This window comes from Oncorhynchus gorbuscha, linkage group LG23, assembly GCF_021184085.1.
Source record: "Oncorhynchus gorbuscha isolate QuinsamMale2020 ecotype Even-year linkage group LG23, OgorEven_v1.0, whole genome shotgun sequence".
In the NCBI taxonomy this organism is placed as follows: Eukaryota; Metazoa; Chordata; class Actinopteri; order Salmoniformes; family Salmonidae; genus Oncorhynchus; species Oncorhynchus gorbuscha.
Genome location: NC_060195.1, coordinates 25,984,744 through 25,997,216, shown reverse-complemented (window position 1 = coordinate 25,997,216; position 12,473 = coordinate 25,984,744).

The window sequence follows — 12,473 nt, the reverse complement described above, 5'->3', positions numbered from 1 at the left end:
TATTTCACAACAGTGATTGTTAAAAGGTATTGTTTAGGTGCTATTTCACAACAGTGATTGTTGAAAAGGTATTGTTTACATGCTATTTCACAACAGTGATTGTTAAAAGGTATTGTTTAGGTGCTATTTCACAACAGTGATTGTTAAAAGGTATTGTTTAGGTGCTATTTCACAACAGTGATTGTTAAAAAGGTATTGTTTAGGTGCTATTTCACAACGTGATTGTTAAAAAGGTATTGTTTAGGTGCTATTTCACAACAATGATTGTTAAAAAGGTATTGTTTAGGTGCTATTTCACAACAATGATTGTTAAAAAGGTATTGTTTAGGTGCTATTTCACAACAATGATTGTTAAAAAGGTATTGTTTAGGTGCTATTTCACAACAGTGATTGTTAAAAAGGTATTGTTTAGGTGCTATTTCACAACAATGATTGTTAAAAAGGTATTGTTTAGGTGCTATTTCACAACAATGATTGTTAAAAGGTATTGTTTAGGTGCTATTTCACAACAATGATTGTTAAAAAGGTATTGTTTAGGTGCTATTTCACAACAATGATTGTTAAAAAGGTATTGTTTACATGCTATTTCACAACAGTGATTGTTGAAAAGGTATTGTTTACATGCTATTTCACAACAATGATTGTTAAAAAGGTATTGTTTAGGTGCTATTTCACAACAGTGATTGTTAAAAAGGTATTGTTTACATGCTATTTCACAACAGTGATTGTTGAAAAGGTATTGTTTACATGCTATTTCACAACAATGATTGTTAAAAAGGTATTGTTTAGGTGCTATTTCACAACAGTGATTGTTAAAAAGGTATTGTTTACATGCTATTTCACAACAGTGATTGTTGAAAAGGTATTGTTTACATGCTATTTCACAACAGTGATTGTTAAAAGGTATTGTTTAGGTGCTATTTCACAACAGTGATTGTTAAAAGGTATTGTTTAGGTGCTATTTCACAACAGTGATTGTTAAAAGGTATTGTTTAGGTGCTATTTCACAACAGTGATTGTTAAAAAGGTATTGTTTAGGTGCTATTTCACAACAGTGATTGTTAAAAAGGTATTGTTTAGGTGCTATTTCACAACAATGATTGTTAAAAAGGTATTGTTTAGGTGCTATTTCACAACAATGATTGTTAAAAAGGTATTGTTTAGGTGCTATTTCACAACAGTGATTGTTAAAAAGGTATTGTTTAGGTGCTATTTCACAACAGTGATTGTTAAAAAGGTATTGTTTAGGTGCTATTTCACAACAGTGATTGTTAAAAAGGTATTGTTTAGGTGCTATTTCACAACAATGATTGTTAAAAAGGTATTGTTTAGGTGCTATTTCACAACAGTGATTGTTAAAAAGGTATTGTTTAGGTGCTATTTCACAACAATGATTGTTAAAAAGGTATTGTTTAGGTGCTATTTCACAACAATGATTGTTAAAAAGGTATTGTTTAGGTGCTATTTCACAACAGTGATTGTTAAAAAGGTATTGTTTAGGTGCTATTTCACAACAATGATTGTTAAAAAGGTATTGTTTAGGTGCTATTTCACAACAATGATTGTTAAAAAGGTATTGTTTAGGTGCTATTTCACAACAGTGATTGTTAAAAAGGTATTGTTTAGGTGCTATTTCACAACAGTGATTGTTAAAAAGGTATTGTTTAGGTGCTATTTCACAACAGTGATTGTTAAAAAGGTATTGTTTAGGTGCTATTTCACAACAATGATTGTTAAAAAGGTATTGTTTAGGTGCTATTTCACAACAGTGATTGTTAAAAAGGTATTGTTTAGGTGCTATTTCACAACAGTGATTGTTAAAAAGGTATTGTTTAGGTGCTATTTCACAACAGTGATTGTTAAAAAGGTATTGTTTAGGTGCTATTTCACAACAGTGATTGTTAAAAAGGTATTGTTTAGGTGCTATTTCACAACAATGATTGTTAAAAAGGTATTGTTTAGGTGCTATTTCACAACAGTGATTGTTAAAAAGGTATTGTTTAGGTGCTATTTCACAACAGTGATTGTTAAAAAGGTATTGTTTAGGTGCTATTTCACAACAATGATTGTTAAAAAGGTATTGTTTAGGTGCTATTTCACAACAGTGATTGTTAAAAAGGTATTGTTTACATGCTATTTCACAACAGTGATTGTTGAAAAGGTATTGTTTACATGCTATTTCACAACAATGATTGTTAAAAAGGTATTGTTTAGGTGCTATTTCACAACAGTGATTGTTAAAAAGGTATTGTTTACATGCTATTTCACAACAGTGATTGTTGAAAAGGTATTGTTTACATGCTATTTCACAACAATGATTGTTAAAAAGGTATTGTTTAGGTGCTATTTCACAACAGTGATTGTTAAAAAGGTATTGTTTACATGCTATTTCACAACAGTGATTGTTGAAAAGGTATTGTTTACATGCTATTTCACAACAGTGATTGTTGAAAAGGTATTGTTTAGGTGCTATTTCACAACAGTGATTGTTGAAAAGGTATTGTTTAGGTGCTATTTCACAACAGTGATTGTTAAAAAGGTATTGTTTAGGTGCTATTTCACAACAGTGATTGTTAAAAAGGTATTGTTTAGGTGCTATTTCACAACGTGATTGTTAAAAAGGTATTGTTTAGGTGCTATTTCACAACAATGATTGTTAAAAAGGTATTGTTTAGGTGCTATTTCACAACGTGATTGTTAAAAAGGTATTGTTTAGGTGCTATTTCACAACAGTGATTGTTAAAAAGGTATTGTTTAGGTGCTATTTCACAACAGTGATTGTTAAAAAGGTATTGTTTAGGTGCTATTTCACAACAATGATTGTTAAAAGGTATTGTTTAGGTGCTATTTCACAACAGTGATTGTTAAAAAGGTATTGTTTAGGTGCTATTTCACAACAATGATTGTTAAAAAGGTATTGTTTAGGTGCTATTTCACAACAATGATTGTTAAAAAGGTATTGTTTAGGTGCTATTTCACAACAGTGATTGTTAAAAAGGTATTGTTTAGGTGCTATTTCACAACAATGATTGTTAAAAAGGTATTGTTTAGGTGCTATTTCACAACAATGATTGTTAAAAAGGTATTGTTTAGGTGCTATTTCACAACAGTGATTGTTAAAAAGGTATTGTTTAGGTGCTATTTCACAACAGTGATTGTTAAAAAGGTATTGTTTAGGTGCTATTTCACAACAGTGATTGTTAAAAAGGTATTGTTTAGGTGCTATTTCACAACAATGATTGTTAAAAAGGTATTGTTTAGGTGCTATTTCACAACAGTGATTGTTAAAAAGGTATTGTTTAGGTGCTATTTCACAACAGTGATTGTTAAAAAGGTATTGTTTAGGTGCTATTTCACAACAGTGATTGTTAAAAAGGTATTGTTTAGGTGCTATTTCACAACAGTGATTGTTAAAAAGGTATTGTTTAGGTGCTATTTCACAACAATGATTGTTAAAAAGGTATTGTTTAGGTGCTATTTCACAACAGTGATTGTTAAAAAGGTATTGTTTAGGTGCTATTTCACAACAGTGATTGTTAAAAAGGTATTGTTTAGGTGCTATTTCACAACAATGATTGTTAAAAAGGTATTGTTTAGGTGCTATTTCACAACAGTGATTGTTAAAAAGGTATTGTTTAGGTGCTATTTCACAACAATGATTGTTAAAAAGGTATTGTTTAGGTGCTATTTCACAACAATGATTGTTAAAAAGGTATTGTTTAGGTGCTATTTCACAACGTGATTGTTAAAAAGGTATTGTTTACATGCTATTTCACAACGTGATTGTTAAAAAGGTATTGTTTAGGTGCTATTTCACAACAATGATTGTTGAAAAGGTATTGTTTAGGTGCTATTTCACAACAGTGATTGTTAAAAAGGTATTGTTTAGGTGCTATTTCACAACGTGATTGTTAAAAAGGTATTGTTTAGGTGCTATTTCACAACGTGATTGTTAAAAAGGTATTGTTTAGGTGCTATTTCACAACAATGATTGTTAAAAAGGTATTGTTTAGGTGCTATTTCACAACAATGATTGTTGAAAAGGTATTGTTTAGGTGCTATTTCACAACGTGATTGTTGAAAAGGTATTGTTTAGGTGCTATTTCACAACAGTGATTGTTAAAAAGGTATTGTTTACATGCTATTTCACAACAGTGATTGTTAAAAAGGTATTGTGTTAAAAAGGTATTGTTTAGGTGCTATTTCACAACGTGATTGTTAAAAAGGTATTGTTTACATGCTATTTCACAACAGTGATTGTTAAAAAGGTATTGTTTACATGCTATTTCACAACAGTGATTGTTGAAAAGGTATTGTTTACATGCTATTTCACAACAGTGATTGTTGAAAAGGTATTGTTTACATGCTATTTCAAAACAGTGATTGTTAAAAAGGTATTGTTTAGGTGCTATTTCACAACAGTGATTGTTAAAAAGGTATTGTTTACATGCTATTTCACAACAGTGATTGTTAAAAAGGTATTGTTTACGTGCTATTTCTAAACAGTGGTTGTTAAAAAGGTATTGTTTACATGCTATTTCACAACAGTGATTGTTGAAAAGGTATTGTTTAGGTGCTATTTCACAACAGTGATTGTTAAAAAGGTATTGTTTAGGTGCTATTTCACAACAGTGATTGTTAAAAAGGTATTGTTTAGGTGCTATTTCACAACAGTGATTGTTGAAAAGGTATTGTTTAGGTGCTATTTCACAACAGTGATTGTTAAAAAGGTATTGTTTACATGCTATTTCACAACAGTGATTGTTAAAAAGGTATTGTTTAGGTGCTATTTCAAAACAGTGGTTGTTAAAAAGGTATTGTTTACATGCTATTTCACAACAGTGATTGTTGAAAAGGTATTGTTTAGGTGCTATTTCACAACGTGATTGTTAAAAAGGTATTGTTTACATGCTATTTCACAACAGTGATTGTTAAAAAGGTATTGTTTACATGCTATTTCACAACAGTGATTGTTGAAAAGGTATTGTTTAGGTGCTATTTCACAACGTGATTGTTAAAAAGGTATTGTTTACATGCTATTTCACAACAGTGATTGTTAAAAAGGTATTGTTTACATGCTATTTCACAACAGTGATTGTTGAAAAGGTATTGTTTAGGTGCTATTTCACAACGTGATTGTTAAAAAGGTATTGTTTACATGCTATTTCACAACAGTGATTGTTAAAAAGGTATTGTTTAGGTGCTATTTCAAAACAGTGGTTGTTAAAAAGGTATTGTTTACATGCTATTTCACAACAGTGATTGTTGAAAAGGTATTGTTTAGGTGCTATTTCACAACGTGATTGTTAAAAAGGTATTGTTTACATGCTATTTCACAACAGTGATTGTTAAAAAGGTATTGTTTACATGCTATTTCACAACAGTGATTGTTGAAAAGGTATTGTTTAGGTGCTATTTCACAACGTGATTGTTAAAAAGGTATTGTTTACATGCTATTTCACAACAGTGATTGTTAAAAAGGTATTGTTTACATGCTATTTCACAACAGTGATTGTTGAAAAGGTATTGTTTACATGCTATTTCACAACAGTGATTGTTAAAAAGGTATTGTGTTAAAAAGGTATTGTTTACATGCTATTTCACAACAGTGATTGTTGAAAAGGTATTGTTTAGGTGCTATTTCACAACGTGATTGTTAAAAAGGTATTGTTTACATGCTATTTCACAACAGTGATTGTTAAAAAGGTATTGTTTACATGCTATTTCACAACAGTGATTGTTGAAAAGGTATTGTTTAGGTGCTATTTCACAACGTGATTGTTAAAAAGGTATTGTTTACATGCTATTTCACAACAGTGATTGTTAAAAAGGTATTGTTTACATGCTATTTCACAACAGTGATTGTTGAAAAGGTATTGTTTACATGCTATTTCACAACAGTGATTGTTAAAAAGGTATTGTGTTAAAAAGGTATTGTTTAGGTGCTATTTCACAACAATGGTTGTTAAAAAGGTATTGTTTACATGCTATTTCACAACAGTGATTGTTAAAAAGGTATTGTGTTAAAAAGGTATTGTTTAGGTGCTATTTCACAACAGTGGTTGTTAAAAAGGTATTGTTTACATACTATTTCACAACAGTGATTGTTAAAAAGGTATTGTTTACATGCTATTTCACAACAGTGATTGTTGAAAAGGTATTGTTTACATGCTATTTCACAACAGTGATTGTTAAAAAGGTATTGTGTTAAAAAGGTATTGTTTAGGTGCTATTTCAAAACAGTGGTTGTTAAAAAGGTATTGTTTACATGCTATTTCACAACAGTGATTGTTAAAATGGTATTGTTTACATGCTATTTCACAACAGTGATTGTTAAAAAGGTATTGTTTACATGCTATTTCACAACAGTGATTGTTGAAAAGGTATTGTGTTAAAAAGGTATTGTTTAGGTGCTATTTCACAACAGTGGTTGTTAAAAAGGTATTGTTTACATGCTATTTCACAACAGTGATTGTTAAAAAGGTATTGTGTTAAAAAGGTATTGTTTACATGCTATTTCACAACAGTGATTGTTGAAAAGGTATTGTTTACATGCTATTTCACAACAGTGATTGTTAAAAAGGTATTGTTTACATGCTATTTCACAACAGTGATTGTTGAAAAGGTATTGTTTACATGCTATTTCACAACAGTGATTGTTAAAAAGGTATTGTTTACATGCTATTTCACAACAGTGATTGTTAAAAAGGTATTGTTTACATGCTATTTCACAACAGTGATTGTTGAAAAGGTATTGTTTACATGCTATTTCACAACAGTGATTGTTAAAAAGGTATTGTGTTAAAAAGGTATTGTTTAGGTGCTATTTCACAACAGTGGTTGTTAAAAAGGTATTGTTTACATGCTATTTCACAACAGTGATTGTTAAAAAGGTATTGTTTAAATGCTATTTCACAACAGTGATTGTTAAAAAGGTATTGTTTACATGCTATTTCACAACAGTGATTGTTAAAAAGGTATTGTTTACATGTTATTTCACAACAATGATTGTTAAAAAGGTATTGTTTAGGTGCTATTTCACAACAGTGATTGTTTAAAAGGTATTGTTTAGGTGCTATTTCATAACGATGATTGTTAAAAAGGTATTGTTTAGGTGCTATTTCATAACGATGATTGTTAAAAAGGTATTGTGTTAAAAAGGTATTGTTTAGGTGCTATTTCACAACAGTGGTTGTTAAAAAGGTATTGTTTACATGCTATTTCAGAACAGTGATTGTTAAAAAGGTATTGTGTTAAAAAGGTATTGTTTAGGTGCTATTTCACAACAGTGGTTGTTAAAAAGGTATTGTTTACATGCTATTTCACAACAGTGATTGTTAAAAAGGTATTGTTTAAATGCTATTTCACAACAGTGATTGTTAAAAAGGTATTGTTTACATGCTATTTCACAACAGTGATTGTTAAAAAGGTATTGTTTACATGTTATTTCACAACAATGATTGTTAAAAAGGTATTGTTTAGGTGCTATTTCACAACAGTGATTGTTTAAAAGGTATTGTTTAGGTGCTATTTCACAACGTGATTGTTAAAAAGGTATTGTTTAGGTGCTATTTCACAACGTGATTGTTAAAAAGGTATTGTTTTGGTGCTATTTCATAACGGTGGTTGTTAAAAGATGATGAATGTAGGGTTTACAGCTTATACTTGTGTAGATGCAGGCATGGTCATTATGAAAATCCTTACTTTATAGAAAAGATTCCCAAGGCATCTGTTATCAGGATTGACAATCAGAACTGTGTTGTTTTGCGTGCTCATGAGCCACCATGTTGACTATCAGAACTGTGTTGTTTTGGGGCCTCATGATCCAACATGTTGACTGTTTACAGTGACAACACTGTTTACACCAGGCAGGCAGCATGGTGCACTGAGGGTGGTGTTAAAGCCAGGATTAGAGCCTGAAATTCCTTCATCTGCAAAGGGATTACAGTGCAAGTGGAACAGGTGTTTGTGACATATTCTGCAAGTCAATAAACATACCTTCAAAAGAGAACACAGATTCCTCAAAGACCTCAATCGGTTAGAGAGGAACGTACCGAACTCTCCAACGTGTCACTTGTAGTGATAGCTGGGCTAGAGCCAGGACGAATGGGTGCTGGCTGGGACATGACTGGGACGGGAGTGGCCGCAAGAAAGGAAATCCTAAAAAGTCAGTTAGGGCCTTGTGCATTCCTGATCCTCTTGACCTCTGGTGTGACCCCATCCCTTGGCTCCTGAATGCTCTGGGTCCTGTCCTAGCTGCTCTGACTTATGATGGTTTTATCACAGTAGAATCAAACATGTTTTAATGTTCTGTGGTAGTATTCCCTGGATGTCAGCACTATTATGGACAACCTTGTGCTTCAAGGTAACCTTGACTGAGTGGCTGGCTGGGGCTGGGAGGCAGAGAGGGGCAGCTACAGCTCTCAAATTATCTACAGTATGTTGTTTGTATCGTGTGTTTTCCTAATAGCCATCGCCATAGCAGTCTGAGGCAGCAAGGCAGACTGAGGCAGACTGAGGCAGCAAGGCAGACTGAGGCAGCAAGGCAGACTTTGGTCTCCATGGTTCTGTTGTGTGTGTTGTCTGCTCTGCTCTCTGTTAATCTCAACCCACGGTCTCCAATCCACTCCAGACTCTGCTCTGGTCTTCCTCACAGGCAGTTTCACAAACAAGACAGGGAGTCCATCAACACCAAGCAGCCAAATCACTCCGTTCCCTCTCCCATAGCGAACCACACATACTTACCCTTCCATGATGAAACCATGCTTATTCATGTAAGCCAGCAGACTTTCAGAGCACCCTGGAGGGTCATATAACAGATTCTGGAGAGAGGGGGGGGGGGTAGCTGTGTGAAGGTGGATGAGGTGTTCACTGAATTGCAGGGAAGGATCCTGGGGGGGGGGGTGAAGACATTATGTTGCAAAATCAGCTTCTCCTTGGCCAGGCCTGAAGCAACTCCATTCCAGAGGGTGCTGGTTTCCATAATTCTGGAGAGAGAATCTTGATTATTGTCCAGTTGTATGGTCCAGTGCTACAAGGAAAGACCTAGTTAAGATGCAGCTGACCCAGCTGTAAGAACCATTAATGTGTTGGAAATCCCAAATGGTTTGCATAGTTAACTTACACCCAGCTGACACACACACACTTACCCCACCAGACATGCCACCAGGTGTCTTTTCACAGTTCAAAAAAGCGTAAAGCGTACAGTATTATATAAAGTTCTTATTGCAACTTCCTTCCATCTCATATTGCTCAAATAAACAACAACCCTGGTTTCAAAACACAGATAAAGCCACACCTCACCTCAACTCCTCACCTCACCACCTCACCTCAACACCTCATACGTAGGCTTGGTGTGACTTTAAAAAATGTATGTAGTTCTGTCCTTCAGCTGTTCTTGTCTAATGATGTTCTGTATTATGTCATTCTGCATTATGTTTCATGTTCTGTGTGGACCCCAGGAAGAGTCGCTGCTGCTTTTGCAACAGCTAATGAGGATCCTAATAAAATAGCAAATGACTCCATTCCAGAGAGGTATGGTCTTCATAACTGTGCCCTCTCCCCAAAGACAAATGACCAATTATTCATTTTACGGCCACAGAGTTGGGGAGAGGATCCATAAAAGATGGCAGCTTTAAGGAATTGGTGGATTGGGATGAATTGAGCAGAGGAAGGTCAAAAGATTTCGCCGCCAGAGGGGTGTGAACATGCTATATAGCAGGGGCATTCAACTCTTACCCTACGAGGTAAGGAGCATACTGGTTCTATTCTACCTCAATTAAATACACCCACCTGGCGTCCGAGGTCTAAATCAGGCCCTGCTTATTGGGGAACAATGAATCAAGTCAGTGGAACTGGCTTCGAAGTCCATAGTGTAGTTGTAAGGCTTCCAGGCCCAGAGTGTAGTTGTAAGGCTTCCAGGCCCAGAGTGTAGTTGTAAGGCTTCCAGGCCCAGAGTGTAGTTGTAAGGCTTCCAGGCCCAGAGTGTAGTTGTAAGGCTTCCAGGCCCAGAGTGTAGTTGTAAGGCTTCCAGGCCCAGAGTGTAGTTGTAAGGCTTCCAGACCCAGAGTGTAGTTGTAAGGCTTCCAGGCCCAGAGTGTAGTTGTAAGGCTTCCAGGCCCAGAGTGTAGTTGTAAGGCTTCCAGGCCCAGAGTGTAGTTGTAAGGCTTCCAGGCCCAGAGTGTAGCTGTAAGGCTTCCAGGCCCAGAGTGTAGTTGTAAGGCTTCCAGGCCCAGAGTGTAGTTGTAAGGCTTCCAGGCCCAGAGTGTAGCTGTAAGGCTTCCAGGCCCAGAGTGTAGTTGTAAGGCTTCCAGGCCCAGAGTGTAGTTGTAAGGCTTCCAGGCCCAGAGTGTAGTTGTAAAGCACAGAATGTATCCTGAGAGAGATAGCACATTTGTTTTCAGGACACACACTATTGGCTGAGACGAGGCCTGACTGCTGGCTGTGTCTCGAAGGATCCAATGTGTCATACAAGAAGATCCCTGTGTCTTATCTTCCCTGTATGTTCCCTTCAATGCCCAAGTTTCTCATCATTGATCATTCCAACTTCATGAAAAATTAAACAGTACATGGGAAGAATAATACGAGAAACAGGACATAAGCACATACATCGCCCAGTAGTACTGTATATATGTTTAATGTAAACATGTACAACTGCAAACACAAAGTTATTTCCAACTATAGCAATATAGCACTTCATTTGGCTGTAAGCTATAGTCCATACTGTACACTACAGCAACAAGAGAACATGAGATGATTGACAGTTTAAAGAGCGAGATTAAAATAGTACCAAATCTAATCAAAACAAATATTTCTCTAGCCCACAGCATCAGCTAAACTTTCACTGCAGCAATTACGAATTTGAACTCCAAGAGTTTGAATAAATGAAACGCTATAGAGCTTAGTGTCATGTAAGTGTTATAAAGTGCCTTATCGGGTTGCCAGAGGGGGACATGCCATATAGTTTGTGCCAGGTTGGACGACTGGGATGGGCTTCTTTCTAACATTGAACATAAACATCCCCCTCTTCCTTCCCCCCTCTGCGTGTCTTTGAGTGCCAAACTGTCGCAAGCGCTAAGTCCTGCACCCATGTGATGACTGTTTACATCCCTGACATCCCAGGCCAGTACTGTTTACAAGAGAGTGTAGGGAGAGGGGAAGAGATCTCTAGAGATGGGAAGAGGAAGAGAGAGCTCTAGAGAGAAGAACAGGTAGAGGGGGAGAAGGGGAAAGCGCTCTAGAGAGGGGAAGAGAGCTCTAGAGAAGAACAGGTAGAGGGGGAGAAGGGGAGAGCGCTCTAGAGAGGGGAAGAGGAAGAGAGAGCAGGGAGAGGAGGAGAGCGCTCCAGAGAGCATGGAGAGGAGGAGAGAGCTCTAGGGAGTAGGGAGAGGAGGAGAGAGCTCAAGGGAGGAGGGAGCTCTAGGGAGGAGGGAGAGGAGGAGAGAGCTCTAGAGATCAGGGAGAGGAGGAGAGAGCTCTAGGGAGTAGGGAGAGGAGGAGAGAGCTCTAGGGAGGAGGGAGCTCTAGGGAGGAGGGAGAGGAGGAGAGAGCTCTAGGGAGCAGGGAGAGGAGGAGAGAGCTCTAGGGAGTAGGGAGAGGAGGAGAGAGCTCTAGGGAGGAGGGAGCTCTAGGGAGGAGGGAGAGGAAGCAGGGAGAGGAGGAGCTCTAGGGAGGAGGGAGCTCTAGGGAGCAGGGAGAGGAGGAGAGAGCTCTAGAGAGCAGGGAGAGGAGGAGAGAGCTCTAGGGAGCAGGGAGAGGAGGAGAGAGCTCTAGAGAGCAGGGAGAGGAGGAGAGAGCTCTAGGGAATAGGGAGAGGAGGAGAGAGCTCTAGGGAATAGGGAGAGGAGGAGAGAGCATGGAGAGGAGAGAGCTCTAGGGAGCAGGGAGAGGAGGAGAGAGCTCTAGAGAGCAGGGAGAGGAGGAGAGAGCTCTAGAGAGCAGGGAGAGGAGGAGAGAGCTCTAGAGAGCAGGGAGAGGAGGAGAGAGCTCTAGGGAGTAGGGAGAGGAGGAGAGAGCTCTAGAGAGCAGGGAGAGGAGGAGAGAGCTCTAGGGAGTAGGGAGAGGAGGAGAGAGCTCTAGGGAGCAGGGAGAGGAGAGAGCTCTAGGGAGCAGGGAGAGGAGGAGAGAGCTCTAGGGAGCAGGGAGAGGAGGAGAGAGCTCTAGAGAGCAGGGAGAGGAGGAGAGAGCTCTAGGGAATAGGGAGAGGATGAGAGAGCTCTAGGGAGTAGGGAGAGGAGGAGAGAGCTCTAGGGAGCAGGGAGAGGAGGAGAGAGCTCTAGAGAGCAGGGAGAGGAGGAGAGAGCTCTAGAGAGCAGGGAGAGGAGGAGAGAGCTCTAGGGAGTAGGGAGAGGAGGAGAGAGCTCTAGGGAGGAGGGAGCTCTAGGGAGGAGGGAGAGGAGGAGAGAGCTCTAGGAAGCAGGGAGAGGAGGAGAGAGCTCTAGGGAGCAGGGAGAGGAGGAGAGAGCTCTAGGGAG